We start from the raw sequence: 13,676 nt of genomic DNA on the forward strand, positions 1-13,676 counted from the left end.
TGTGTGTGCTGGCTGTGTATAGGGAAGGTGTGTTTTGCCTGTGTATAAGGAAAGGGGGGTGTTCTGGCTCTGTACGTGTGTGTGTTGGCTGCGTATAGGGAAGGCGTGCGCGCGCGCGCGTTCTTGCTGTGTGTACGGAAAGGCGCGCGTGTGTTCTGCCTGCGTGTAGGGCAGGAGTGTGTGGGAAAGGTGTGTGCGTGTGTGTGCGGGAGGAGAGGAGAGGAGCGGGCGAGCGCACGAGCGGGGCTGCCGTCATGCCGGAGCCGCGAGCTGCGCCCTTGGGGGCCGCGCCGTGGAAGTGCAGCTCTGCGCGCTGTGGGTTTCGCTGAGGCGCAGGGCGGCATCGCGGTGTGTGGATGTGTGAACGCACGCACGGCCCCCACCCCCAGCCCCGGCCCCGGCCCCGGCCCCGGCCCCGGGCGCGCAGGCAGCTTGGAGGAGGGCTTGCTCCCAAGGAGAAGCGATCTGATTCCTGTGCAATAGGATGGGAAGACATCGCTGCTGAGGGGCAGGTACCGGGATCGCTAAGCAACCCCTCCCGGGAGCGGGGGTGTGCGTGGAGAGGTGGATTGTGTGTGTGCGGTTCACCTGCTGTGCAGCTTTGCCTGCCTTTCTCAGGGCGGCAAGCCGGGAGCTGATGAGCGGTCGCTCGCAGGCAGCGGTCTCTGTCTGCCCCGCCAAATGGCAGCGTCTCCCGCACCCTGTGCCCACCTGCCGCGGGGCAGCGCCACGCCCGGGACAAGCTGGCCGAGGAGAGCTCGCGGGCGCACGCCTGCTCCGCGTGCGGGAGGGCGCACCGCTGCGGCCGGGCGTGGCTGGTCCCGGGGCGGGAGGCACTTTCCTGCCCCCGCCCAGAGGGCGAGCTGCTGCTGTGGGTGTCGGGAGAAGTTTTCCTGCGGGCGATCCGCACCCGAGTCCTCCCGAAGGGCGCGTGCGTGCCCGGGGGGCTCGGGGGTGGCCGCACGGGCCGGATCCTTTGGAAAAGAGGGAAAGTTGGGCAGAGGCTTTCTGTGGCTGCTTCCTGGTGGGGTTTCCTCCCGCGGGGCTGGAGGCGGGAGTCTCAGGGCTACACTGGGAGATGCCCGGGGTGATTCCCGCAGGGCAGCACAGCTGAAGTTTGTCCCCCTTGTAGTGCGACAGGGAACAATCCTCCAGCTGCAGTGGGAGCCGAAAGGCTGCGCAGCAGGGAGGAAAATGTGGCAGGTCCCCATGCCTAGTGCCTGGTCTTCCCCACCGCCCAGGCAGCCGGCTCCGAGGCGTGCTGCGGGGTTTGAGAAATGCCAGCTCTTGCAAGGCGGGGAGCTGCTCGTTGCTGTGCTCTGTAAGTGATGGGCTTTATATGACGTGCCGGCGTCCCTAAGCAGTTCTTGCCGGGGTGGCACTAACAGGACGTTGAACAAAAAAATACCTCCTGTTTGAAAGGGACGAGTTGCCCGACCACACGCATGGTTGGAGCCCGCTTTTGGGGGGCAGGAGGCTTTGAACTGGGACATCGGATGTTCACTAAGCAGAGGCGGCGTTTCCAGGCTCTGCTACCTCCCGGGAAAACTTTGGAGCTGTATTCTCTTGGAGTCGGCTTTGCTTAGGCGGCACATCGCGGCGATGTGATCAAGTCCATTGGCAGGACGACAAGATCTTTTAGGAGTTAAGCTGCCCCATCTTCCCCAGCCCAAGTCACAGTCTTTTGTGGCACTAAAAACATCTCCTTAGTAACCCGTTGTGACGTCATAAACGGAGGACACGGGTGCAGAGCCGTAGGAGCCGCACGCAAAACGTTCTCTCTGGGGGGAAACAGAGGATTTATTAAGGGTAGCAGTGCCGTGTGCTGTACAGGGATAGCAGTGAAAGTCACCGCCTCAGATAGCGTGCAGCGTATGCATGGGATCTAGTTTTGTAAATCCTTATTCGGAGGAGTCCATCCAGCTCATTGCAGTCATCGTTTCAATCGGTAAATGACTCTTCACAAACAAGGAGTACTGGAAAAGTCAGGATTCACAGGGACTGGCTCACAGAATGATTGATGGCACCGTGCCCTAATTAAAAACTCTATATGACAGAGCAGCATAATGTTTCCATGAAGCTACGGATTATGGGATCCAGGAAAACTGCTTTTTAGTTGATCTTTACTTATCTCCCTAGCTGCTAGTGAGTGCTGATGAGGCGAGGTGTGGCAATCTCTCTCTTGTAACTAAAATTGTTCTTTCAAACTCCCTGTGCTATTGGGATTGCTGTGCAGTAGTTGTTTTTTGTCTCCCTCAGAAAGCTGGCTGCATTTCAGTTTTGTTGGGATGTATATTGGTTGTAGCGCTTGGAGATCCTTGGTGCTTTATAAAAGTAAAGTGTGGTTTGTGAGAGCTGATTAGAACTTCAAAAAATGCAATCAGTAATTTAGAGTTTGAGGAGTTTTAAAAGCGTACAAAGTGAATTAGAAATCATGAGTGTGTAGGTTTTCTTAACTTCCAACTTTTTAAAGGAAGGATCTGGCTCTTTCCCTTCCCTCAGCTGTTTTGTTTGCTTGCTTGCTGAATACTAGAGGCAGATTAAGCCTGGAAGTCAGAAGAAGTAGTGATCTTTTGCAGTTTAATTATGAAGTATAATATTTTCTTCCCCATTTTATTTTAAACACATTTGATGCATGCCCTCTAAAAATCCTGTAAGAGGTCAGATGTTTGACAGATACTCATTTACTTAGGGGCATATCACTGCAGGCACAGAATAATAGATCTCATTGCTTGAACGTTTACACAAAATGCTAAAGAAACTATATAGACTCTGCCAATATTGACTTTTTTGGATGGCTTGCTGTCTTTTTCTTGTGCCCTATTAGAATAATTAATGGGAAACGTTCCCATTTTCCCCCTAACATTTGCAAGCCTGATGGAACTTAAATAGTTTTTTTTTCCATTTTGAATTACGGCTAAGATCAAGAACTGATGAAAGAGAGAGTAGTAATTCGTTACAGAGCTCAATATCAGCTATATTTATAGTAAGTATTTAGATGCTGTGGTTCAATACATCTCACTAATTTTTTCTTAGTGCCATTTAGGAAAAAAAGCTGTATTACACAGGTGCAATATCATCTTTATTATGGTTGTTATTGACGCTGCTTTCCCACAGTTTCTGGCTGATAATTACTGTAATGGTGGTGGCACAGCAAACTGTTTTAATCCAACTAGACCTTGAGAATCAGAGGAAAACAAGTCTCCTTTCAAAGTAGTGGTGCTCTACTCTTCTGTAGAACCATGTAAAGATGCTTCAGTGTCCAGCATGTATTCCTGGTGGAACCCACAAGTCTATTAACAGTGAGCATAATGCAAGAGAACACTCCCCTTATTGCTTAGATATGTGAGACAGCTGGAGGAAAATTGAGTAAATGGATTGGAAGTGCCAAGATCCATCATTGCCCCTTTCAGCATCCAGGAAGGGAAGAAAAAGAGAGGGTACTGCCTTCTCAGCAGACTGCAGTGAGCTAGCAGGGGGTGGACAAAGGAAAGTCAGTGCCTGAAAAGAAGTAAAAGATAAAGACCACATAAGCGCGGCATGGTAACTTGACACAGTTTGTTGTAATGTCGCATCAACCTGTGGTAAAACTGACTAATGATGTTGCAGCTGCATGACTCAGTCTTCTTAATGCAATGCCAGGCTGTCACAATGCAATTATTTGTGGCAGTCTGTGATTCCAGTCTGTGTAGCTCTCCAGTGTCTCAAGAGTGAAGGCCACTGTCTTCAGGAATCCGACTCCAGATAGTTTTGCTCTTATCACTGAGGCAACAATCATTTAAATCAAAACCTATCTCTACATTTTTATGTTCATTAAAAACAGCGGCTCATATCTGCCTAATGGCAGTGGTAACAGAACTAGGGCGGGTTGTTCCTCAGCAGGGTGGCCTTCCAGTGCTTAGGATTGTGTACTACCATCAGCAGAGTGAACAGGAGTTGCATTTCATTACCAGAGTACCGTAACCCTTTACCTTGGTATGTCTGGTAAGGCATTTAGATACTATAGTAATGGAGATCATATGAACAGATAGATTCATTTTACTGAGGCGCTCTTGGTTATGCTGAATAAATATTATGTCTTAATTTAGAAACTGAAACAAAGCAGATTTCACATGGGAATTTTTTCAGATGACTTCTGAGTGGATTATTTTCCATAACTAGATGAGGCATAGCCTGGTTATCTTGTGGTAAATATTGGTCTGTGTTTGGATGGAACACTTCCAAAGAGACCCCTTGTTTTTTTTAAGGGAGTAATAATGGTGATTCAGTAGGGTATTACAGCAGGGGTATTCAACTTCTGTTCTAATGTGGTGTTGATGGACACTGTGTTGCCTGAAGTATCGGATTAGGGGTAGAGGCATAAATATTTACAATGGGGTAAGAGGGAGGGAGAGGTTATGGTGTATCAGCTGCTATGTTGTAACAGCTTATGTGCATGAGCTGATCCCACAGTACCATAATTTAGTCTTTAAGGTATGGGCAACTGGTGCCTCCTGAGTCTGGGGGGGCACCCGCCGGTGCTGCCACTGCTGGCAGCTGTGGGGAAGAATCTGGCAAGCTCCTGCAGGCACCACCACTACTGGCAGTGGCAGGGATGTAGCTGGCAAGCTCTTGCAGGTGCCACCACTGGTGTCAGCAGCAGGACCAGAGCTGGCAAGCTCCTGCAGGCTCTGCCATTGGTGTCAGCCCTGTCGGAGGGGGGGAGAGCCACATGCCCCCCCTACGCATTGCCTATGCTTTAAGGAGTGAGGTAAGAGAGGTCACACAAGCAGTTAATGCAGAGAAGCTGACACTTGGTAAATCCCTACCCACTTTTGCCCTTCAGTAAGTTGTTTATATATCCTTGTTCTTCAAAATTTTCAAAAACATCTAAAATTAGGCATTTAACCTTTGTCACTTTTGAAACCATGAGGTGCTTCTCCACATGTTTAGGCACTTAAATACCTTTGAAAATCTGGCTCCAAATTCCAGTCCAATTTATTGCCTTTTGCATAACTAAAATGTCTTCCTCTCTTTCTGCACCAAATTGTGGCATAATTATGCCATGTGCCATCAAGATGTCTGTATTACACTGGTGGTAGGTTATGCTGACACTTTCACTCGGAAGTACTTTGGAAATCTTCACTATGTATTTGATCATGTGGTGGGGTTTTCACTCTATTTTCCCCCTCTCTTGTTAAAGATGCAATTGGCCCTTTCTTCATAGATAAAAATTTACTTTGGGGAACTTCTTTTGTATACAACTCCAGTTTGCACTCCTAGCTAAGTAGAGAATTATTTTATGGCAAATGAAAAAAGAACCAATTTTTGTTGTGAGGAGGAGCAAGGATGAGAAACTAATCTGTAATTTCCTTATTGACATTCGCATACAGAAGGGCTATAGCTATAATAAAGGCTGCTGCTGCCTACTTGCACTGTATCAGATGTATTTCAGTATCTCCTTCAGTCTAATGCATATGAAGGAATGCATATAGCAGCAGCTACTGTGAGCAGTATTACTTTGACATTTGTGTGTATCTAGAGTTCTGCCTTGCTATGTAGGAAACCTCTATCATGTTCCTCTGCGTTCAGGCCTAGCAATAGCAGAAAAATGCAAAAGTATTGGGATTGGCTTACTGGAGAGTAGAGGCAAGAATCTGCACTTGTCAGGCATAGAAGGGGAGTCACCACTGCCAGTAATCTCTCTGACCCAAGGGACAGACATTGGTAGACTTAAGAAGATGTTTTATTTTAGTTTAAAAGAAAACCAGGGATGAACATGCATGGTAGTTATAGGACCCTCAAGCACGAGGACTTTTTTTTTTCTTCAGAAGACAAGGGAAACTGACTAGTACAAATAACTAAATAATAGTAGACTTAATATGTTGCAGGCTCAGGGTCATGTGTGGTAATATTGATCAATGGTTTGAAAGTTAGGCCTGGCATGTTCCAGTCATTGCTCTCCCACTGAATGTTTGCCTATGGGCAAGTCCCTTAACCTGTACAGCCTTAGTTTATTCCTTTGTGAAAATGAGAATTATATTTGGCTTTGTCACAGAAGTGTAATAAGTGAATCCTATGGTAGACCTATACTGCTGTGTCTGAGATGTAATGCAAACATACCTGAGCTAGTTTAAAACTGTCTGGCTTGGGATACCAGTAGCAGGCTGGCTGCAGCAGTATGAGGTTCAACACAAGCTAACTGCCTGGTTATTTACTCAGCTTTTCAAATTGATTTTTGCAACCCATACTGAACTCTGTGGTTACATGGGTGCTATATGAATCCAAGCTGGCTAATTTAAAGTTAGTTCCACTATGACTAAACTACCCTTCAGTTACAGCAGGGTAGACTTACCATTAGCCTATACCTGTTGCTATAGAGTTTTGAGTTCCTGAAATTAAGGCTGGTGGAGAGGTGCAGCAAAATAATTCATGTTGCATCATGTTGTTCTAAACATACACATGGATTTGTAACTAATGCTTGCATGTGGATCAGGGGTCCTATTTCATGCTCAGGCAGTGTTGTTGTGGTAGAGGTTACTGTTTCTGACTCCTGGTGGGCTGCCTCCTAAGCCAGAAACAGCGTAGCTACATTTGTGCATGTGGAGTAATTGGCACTGTGATTCAGCAGTGCTAATTAGTTAGTTGGAAGTGTCACCTACAGTAGCCGCACTGGCTCCAGTTTAGGAAGCAGGCTACCTGGAAAATTCCTGCATGCTGGAAGTTGCCATCACAGCTGGTCAAACATTTACCATATAGACCTTACCTAAGTCTGCAAGGCACAGTTGTATGTTTGGGTACTGTACCTTCCCCTTTACTGTAATCAACAATGTGCTCAAACTTTCATTCTCTTGAGAGTGAGCTACCTGCAAGAATTCTAAGCAGGTGGGTTTTCCAGTGAGACTTCGTACTAGTTTGAATCATGGCTATTATGCTAGTTTGCATTAAACTATTTGAAGAGAATTTGTTGCATCATGTCAAATTTGGCACTGGCAATTTGAGTTGAGTAGCTCTGGATTTGGAATCTAATTGGTGCTGTGGCTTCCATTTATGATTTTAATATTTTGATCTTTACTTTCTGGTCAGTGTACATTAGAACTTCATTTTGTGCTTTTGATCTAATTTTTAAAATAAATTAGTAGTTTTCAAACAATCACTGCAGTGTAAAATAGAAAATTCAGTCAATCCATGTTAAGACAGTTAATAAATAACTGTTAATGCTTTTCACCTTGGAGGGAGGATAACTGAAACCCATCCACAGGCTGAAGTGGGAGACAAGTAAGTATACATTTTTTCCTCATTACACATTGAACAGTGCCCAAATATATGGACCTTGCAAGGTGAACTTTGTCTTGGAAAGAAAAGATAGATTTCTCTTCCCCTTTAGCTTCCAGGTTGTAGTTGCTCATCTCAGTTCCCACTCAGGAAAAGGTTTAATCAGTGAATTGACATGGGTGTGAAACAGTCTAATACAGCTTCATATCTTCCTTGTGCAGCAGCTTCATACAGACTACTAGCATTTTATACATACCACAGTAGTTTGTAATCACTAGTTCCGATGAAAGTTATATTGAGATCATATATGGTTTTATAAGACTGAACTTTCTTGTAATTAAAGTATATTTTCAACATTCCTGGAATTATCCCAGGCATTACAGATGGGGAAAACTAACTCATGGAAAAAACAAGGGATCCACTACAGTAGAGGTGGGTAAAATATGGACTGTGGGCCAGATCTGGCCTGCCAGGCCATTCTATCCAGCCCATGAGATGTGCCTCTTAGGATAAACCTCTGCCAAGTTTCAAGGAGATAGGTGCAGGGGTTTTGGGTGGGAACTGCACCTCAAGCTGCAGACAAGCAAAACTCGTGCCATGGGTGACACTGTGTGTGTGTTAAGGCACAGCAGTGTGAAAGCTGCAGGCCTGCTAGCCCCTGCTGTGGCCAGGAAGCCTGCCATCTTTCAAGGAGATAGGTGGGGGGGGGGCGCCCTGGGGCCCTGCACCTCTAGCTGCTGACAGGCAAAACTTGTGACATGGGTGACACTGTGTATGTTAAGGTGCAGCAGGGTGAAAGCTGCAGGGACGGTAGCTCCTGCTGCGGCCATGAAGCCTGCCAGCTGTCAGGGAGATAGGTGCAGGGGGGTTCTGAGGCCCTGCACCTCTAGCCGCTGACAGGCAAATTTCATGACATGGGTGCTTGTGCAACTGACTGGCGGTCTTGGGGCAGTTGATTGTCTGTACTGATTATTTCCACTCCTTAGTTTGTGGTTTTGTAGGTGTTAATCATTTCTCATTAACTTGTTAACACCTACAAAACCACAGACTAAGGAGAGGAAAGAATTAATACAGACAATCAACTGCCTCAAGACAGAGACAGTCAGTTCCACAAGCACCCATGTCATGAACTTTCCCTGTCAGCAGCTAGAGGTGCAGGGCCCCAGAACCCCCCTGCACCTATTTCCTTGACAGCTGGCAGACTTCGTGGCCACAGCAGGGGCTGGCAGGCCTGCAGCTGTCATCCTGCTGTGCCTTAACACACACAGTGTCACCCATGTCATGCGTTTTGCTTGTCTGCAGCTTGAGGTGCAGTTCCCCCCAAACCACTGCACTTATCTCCTTGAAACCTGGCAGCTTCTGTGGCCTCAGCAGGGGCTACCATCCCTGCAGTTTTCACCCCCGTGGCTTAACACGTACACATGACATGAATTTTGCTTTCATGAATTTGGGGTGCAGTTTCCCCCAAACCCCTGCACCAATCTTCTTGAAACCTGGCAGGCTTCATGCTCTCAGCAGAGGCTACCATCTGCAAGTTTCATCCAAATCAGACAAAAAACAAAGTTACAGATATTTCATTGATTCCCCATTATGCCCTGTGGCCAGATCTCCAAGGTGGCTCTAAAGCTTTTCCGAAGCAGTTCGGAAGCTTCAAACCACTTCAGGAAGCCTAATGAAGCCAGCGCTTCGATCTAGACATGCTGCTTTGGACGTGCTGCTTCTGGATCCGAAGCACGGTCCGAAGCCTCGCACAGCCCTACTAAATTGCTCAGTTTTCATGGTGGCCTTTAATACAACTGAAGCGCATTCCCTGGAGGACAGTTTGTATGCGTTTCTGCTTAAATTATGTCATGTTTAGCTTTACTTTGGTGCTTCTGTTTATGCTCCCCACGCTACTTTTCTGCCCTTTTTACTTTTTGTCCATTCAACCTCTACTGTTCAAGTTAATGTTGTCCTTTCTGCCAGTGTCACACGTTTTGTCTTTTGTGTCTACAGTTCCATAATTCTCCTCAATTTCTCTCCCCTAATTTTTTTTTAAATATACTGCTGTTATGATTTTGCCTTCCCCCTCTAGTGGCAGTATTGGAACAGTAATGTGTTGCTTATATTGTAACACAGAATTCTTCAATAAACTATGATAAAACCCTGCCCCAGAGTTGCACATACTCTGAAAGAGGAATGAGGGACTTAGGAGCCTGTCTTTTGTTTATGCCTGAAAAAATACTGCTTTCTCAGAAGCCAAGAAAGAGGCATTTGGCAAACAAACTGATATCAAGTGTACTTAGCACTTACTGGAAATGTTTATACTTTGTTCCTGAAAAAATATGCTGAGTATATTGATAGTATCACAGAGTGTTTAACTTCTACAACTTGAAAGGATGGGGTCGGTGAGTGTCTTGGAGTGATCACCCACAAGGAATAGTTTTTCCCAGTAACCTCTTCCTAGTGCTCACCTGTAGCCAGAAATCTCCTCAGTTTTTTTTTTTTTTTTAATGAGCACTGGGAATCAGACCTCTGGCTGGGAAGATTTCAGTATCCAGAATGGTAGTACCTCTGTCAGGCAGAAACATCTCTTTACTTCCTGCTTCCATTTCAGGTGGTGAAACTCATTAAGGTGGTCTACAAGACCTTGTTAGCACTTTGCCCATCTTGTCTAATTAGACTGGGAGCCAGGCATATCAAGCTCCCTTGAAGGAATAGATCCCAGAGTGTCTGTCTATGGTCCATGGGCTGTTGAATAGTACTTTGAATTCACAGTGGAAACTGTGTTAGGAGGTTTGCATTGAAACCAAGGAGGGAGTGTGGCCTTTCTGTGGTAATTTCATTTTTATTTCTATATTTCCTTGCTGGTCACAAGTCTCAGTTGCCACCCTCCTTTCCCATTCTGTTAACTAAACTGATAAGCAGTGCAGTAGAGATGGCAATGCTGGAGTGATGACATCCAGTGTGTTACAGGTGACACTCCCATCAGATGATTGAGTCAGAGAAGTTTGCTGATTTTTCCATTTTGTTTCAGGTTCTCTCTTGACTCAGGCAGCAGTTGGACCAAGTACACTAGGTTCATTTTAGAAGGGCTGTCTCTGCAGGTATGAAGACTAGAGCCTTTTACAAAAAATTAAAGCTGAGATTCTGCATATTCTTATTAGAGTCATATTGACCTCTGAACTTGATCCTGTGGACCAGATGTGACATCGCCAATGTACTTACTTGGAACAGAAGCTATCACTTACTGGTTGTTATTATATTGTCTACCACATACACATTTTGGTTGGTGCCTCTGCGCCATTATAATATGAATAAGAGTTAACAACAAATAGAAAAATAAAAAGATACAAACTCCTTCGTTCCTTGTAGCTTCCTAGTGAGATTTACAGTAGTGGATGTGAAATATAATTTAGAGTTAATGGAGACTAATTGAATTCAAATTAACTAATTATTTTTTCCTGTCTTTTCCCTCCTGTCACTTTAATTATCTAATGAATTGGATCTAAATATTCCACCAAACCAGGTAGGCTTTATCTGTTTGATAATGATCAGATCAGCAAGGCACATGGCTATAGGATTTCTCAAACACATGAAAAGCCGAGAGAACTAGATTTGTATGTTAATTAGACAAGTGAAACATTGGCATTAAAATGGACAAAACTGCTTTTTACATTGTATTTACAAAATTATGGTCATAAGAAATTCCAAATCTCTCACTTCTTGATGCTGGCAGTGCATCTCAGGCATAGGGCACTTCTGAAATATACAAATTATACAGGACAAAAAAGATTGCTGTTAATTATCTTGAGCTAAAATTTTAGCTCAGTCAAGAATAGCTGACAGACTTTTGTGCAGGAATTTATTAAATAGGTTCTATGACATTTGTGTGCAACACTGGCAAAACTTCCCATTAAAATTATATATGCTATAAGTGCTCAAAATTTTACTAGCTGCTATTGGTGTTTCTACTGAAATGCAGAACTGGACCCCCCAACCAGCACCTGTATTGGCCTGGAAAATGCTGCATGCATTTAACAATGAATAGTTTTTAAAGAATAGCTTCTTTTAACTTTCCATTGTTTTTTTCTTTTTTTCTCCCTCTCTCCCCTCTCTTCTCCCTTCACTCCCAGCATGTAGCTCATAATGACTCTAATGTGGTCTCATTTTTACTCTCTTTCCAAATACTTACAAAAAACATGGTTTTGTATGACTGAGAGAGAGCTTTTTTGTTACACGTGTCTTATATTTTATTTATTGACAAGGCATTTCAAGAAGTAGAAAGAAGGGAACTATTACTATTCCTTTTTGATTCATTATAATAACTAAATTATCATATATTTACAATATTTTTATTAACAATATATTTATGGTTTGGGAGATGAGTATTGTTGGCTCCCAAAATCTGCTGCCTCACTTCAAACTCCAGCATCAGGGTGCCTTTGTCAATTGGGTTTTTGACAAACCAGTGTCTGCTTCTCAAGGCTTCTCTACCTGTTGGTCATCATAGTTTAAATGAAATTGCAGATCTTGATGTAACATAATGGAACTGTTTGTTCTTCATAATGATTGGTTCCCTCCACCTCATATTACTAAATTCCAGGACCTTAATCAGAGAGGGGAAAAACAATCTGTTATCATGAAACTAGTATCAACTCCTGCCAATCTAGTCTACTGAGATTATTTTTCCGGGAAAATGGGGAGTTCAGTGTTAGCAAACATCCAAAAAAACCTTTCGTTTTCCTGCCTCCCAAAGAATTTTACTGTATTGAATTTGTTAATATGTTTATTGAATTTCTTACCTGTTGCTTACCTTTTTACTTTTGAATTATAATCAGGCCAATAATAAAATATTGAACGATATTGGCTTATAATGTACGAGAGACCTACAGTGAGACCTTTTTAGATGGTGTAGCATAGACCAGTGGTCTCCAAAGCGAGGTGTGCAAGATGATCCATTGGGGTGCGGGAAGAAAATATTAGAACTTCTATTTAGATGTATATTTTTGTGCGTGCTCAAAAATTTTTACTGATAGGGGTGTGCGATCAAAAACTTTGGAGACCACTGGCATAGACCATATAGCATATGTAACTCGTGCTTCTAAACTTTTGATTTCACTTTTTGATTGCTTTGGTTGACCTAAAATATGTCTGGAGTTAGAAAAGTAACTATGAAACTAGCATCTTCTTAAATAGGTGTCTTCCCTGGCTGAATTCAGGAACGATTTGTTTCACCTAGCCTTCGGAAGAAAGGAAGGTGGACTGAGATATTAAATGGATGGGTTATGTCAGGAGTGGGCAAAATATGGCTTGTGGGATGGATTCGACCCACCAGGCACTTTCATCTGACCCATGGTGCCCCCAGTGAATTGCACCCTGCCCAGCCCTTCCATCCACGAGGGTGGGATCAAGGCGCTCACCCTCATACATTCCCCCTCTCCAACTTACCTTATTATGTCTCCCTTCCGCCCTCGTGGGTAGAGGGACCCTGCCTGCCAGCACCAGCTTCCAGGTGGAGCTGCTACTGCCTCTGCTGGAGCTGTGCCCATGGGAATCTGCTTGGCTTCCCTGGCTTCCAGCTCACTCTGGGCTGCAGGTAGGGAAGCAATGGGGTGGGCAGGGGTTGGGGCCTGGGTGTGAGTGGTGGAGCTGCAGCTGCAGCTGGGTGGAAGTGCAGAGAGCAGCTCATGGCATGTAGCTCCCACTGCCTGCAGCAGCAGCAGGCAGGGGGCTCAGGGTTTTCACGTCAGGCACAGGCCAGTGCTGCACATGGGGGCAAGGAGCACAGCCTGCTCGGCAGCTCTGTGCTGTGCTCTTGTAGTTCCTGCACTTGCAGCAGGGGAAGCCCTGCACTGGAGCTGGATGCCTTCCCTGTCCCCTGCTGTGCAGGTTTACAAACCTGGAGTGGAGGGAGCCCTGCCCTTTATTTCCCAATGGAGTCTAGCACGGTGAGAGTGCAGGAGTTGCAGGAAAGTGTGGCACACAGCAGTAGGCAGAGCTGTGTCCCACTGGACAGGAGCACCCTGGTCCATCCACCCCTGCCTGCTGCTGCTGCTAGCAGCAGGGGCTATACTCTATGTGGGGGAAGTATGTGTGGGGGGTCCTCTTACCCCTCACCAACATACCCTATGTGCCCCACAGCCCCCACCATGCCCATACACATACCGTCTACACCAGACATCCACTGGCGCACACCCCCACCATATACCCCCCCACCATACATACAACCGTATGACTTTATTTTTTTAATTATTATGAAATCACCTCTCTATATAGTACACAAACCCAAATCATGGCAAAAATATTTTAAAAATAAAACTAAAATATGTTATAATAGGTGTTTGACTTTTAGTGTATGATTTTGTTTTTTTCTGGTTGTAAGATGCAACCCCCCCTCCCAAAAGAAGCATTTGGGAGAGTTAAATGGTGGGGGGGGGGGG

At 45.2% G+C, this 13,676-nt stretch overlaps 1 protein-coding gene across 2 annotated transcripts in view; it reads left to right on the top strand.

The window, feature by feature from the left end:
• The first annotated feature begins 413 nt into the window (after positions 1 to 413).
• RGS6 (regulator of G-protein signaling 6) overlaps positions 414 to 13,676 on the top strand; it is a 553,793-nt gene continuing 540,530 nt past the window's right edge. For both annotated transcript variants that reach the window (XM_019552177.1, XM_019552178.1), the window contains exon 1: positions 414 to 512. The gene's annotated coding sequence lies outside the window, so the exon portion shown is untranslated. The remainder of the gene's footprint in view (positions 513 to 13,676) is intronic.

The sequence above is a fragment of the Crocodylus porosus genome, unplaced genomic scaffold, assembly GCF_001723895.1.
Source record: "Crocodylus porosus isolate Cpor-Errol unplaced genomic scaffold, CroPor_comp1, whole genome shotgun sequence".
Lineage (NCBI taxonomy): Eukaryota > Metazoa > Chordata > Crocodylia > Crocodylidae > Crocodylus > Crocodylus porosus.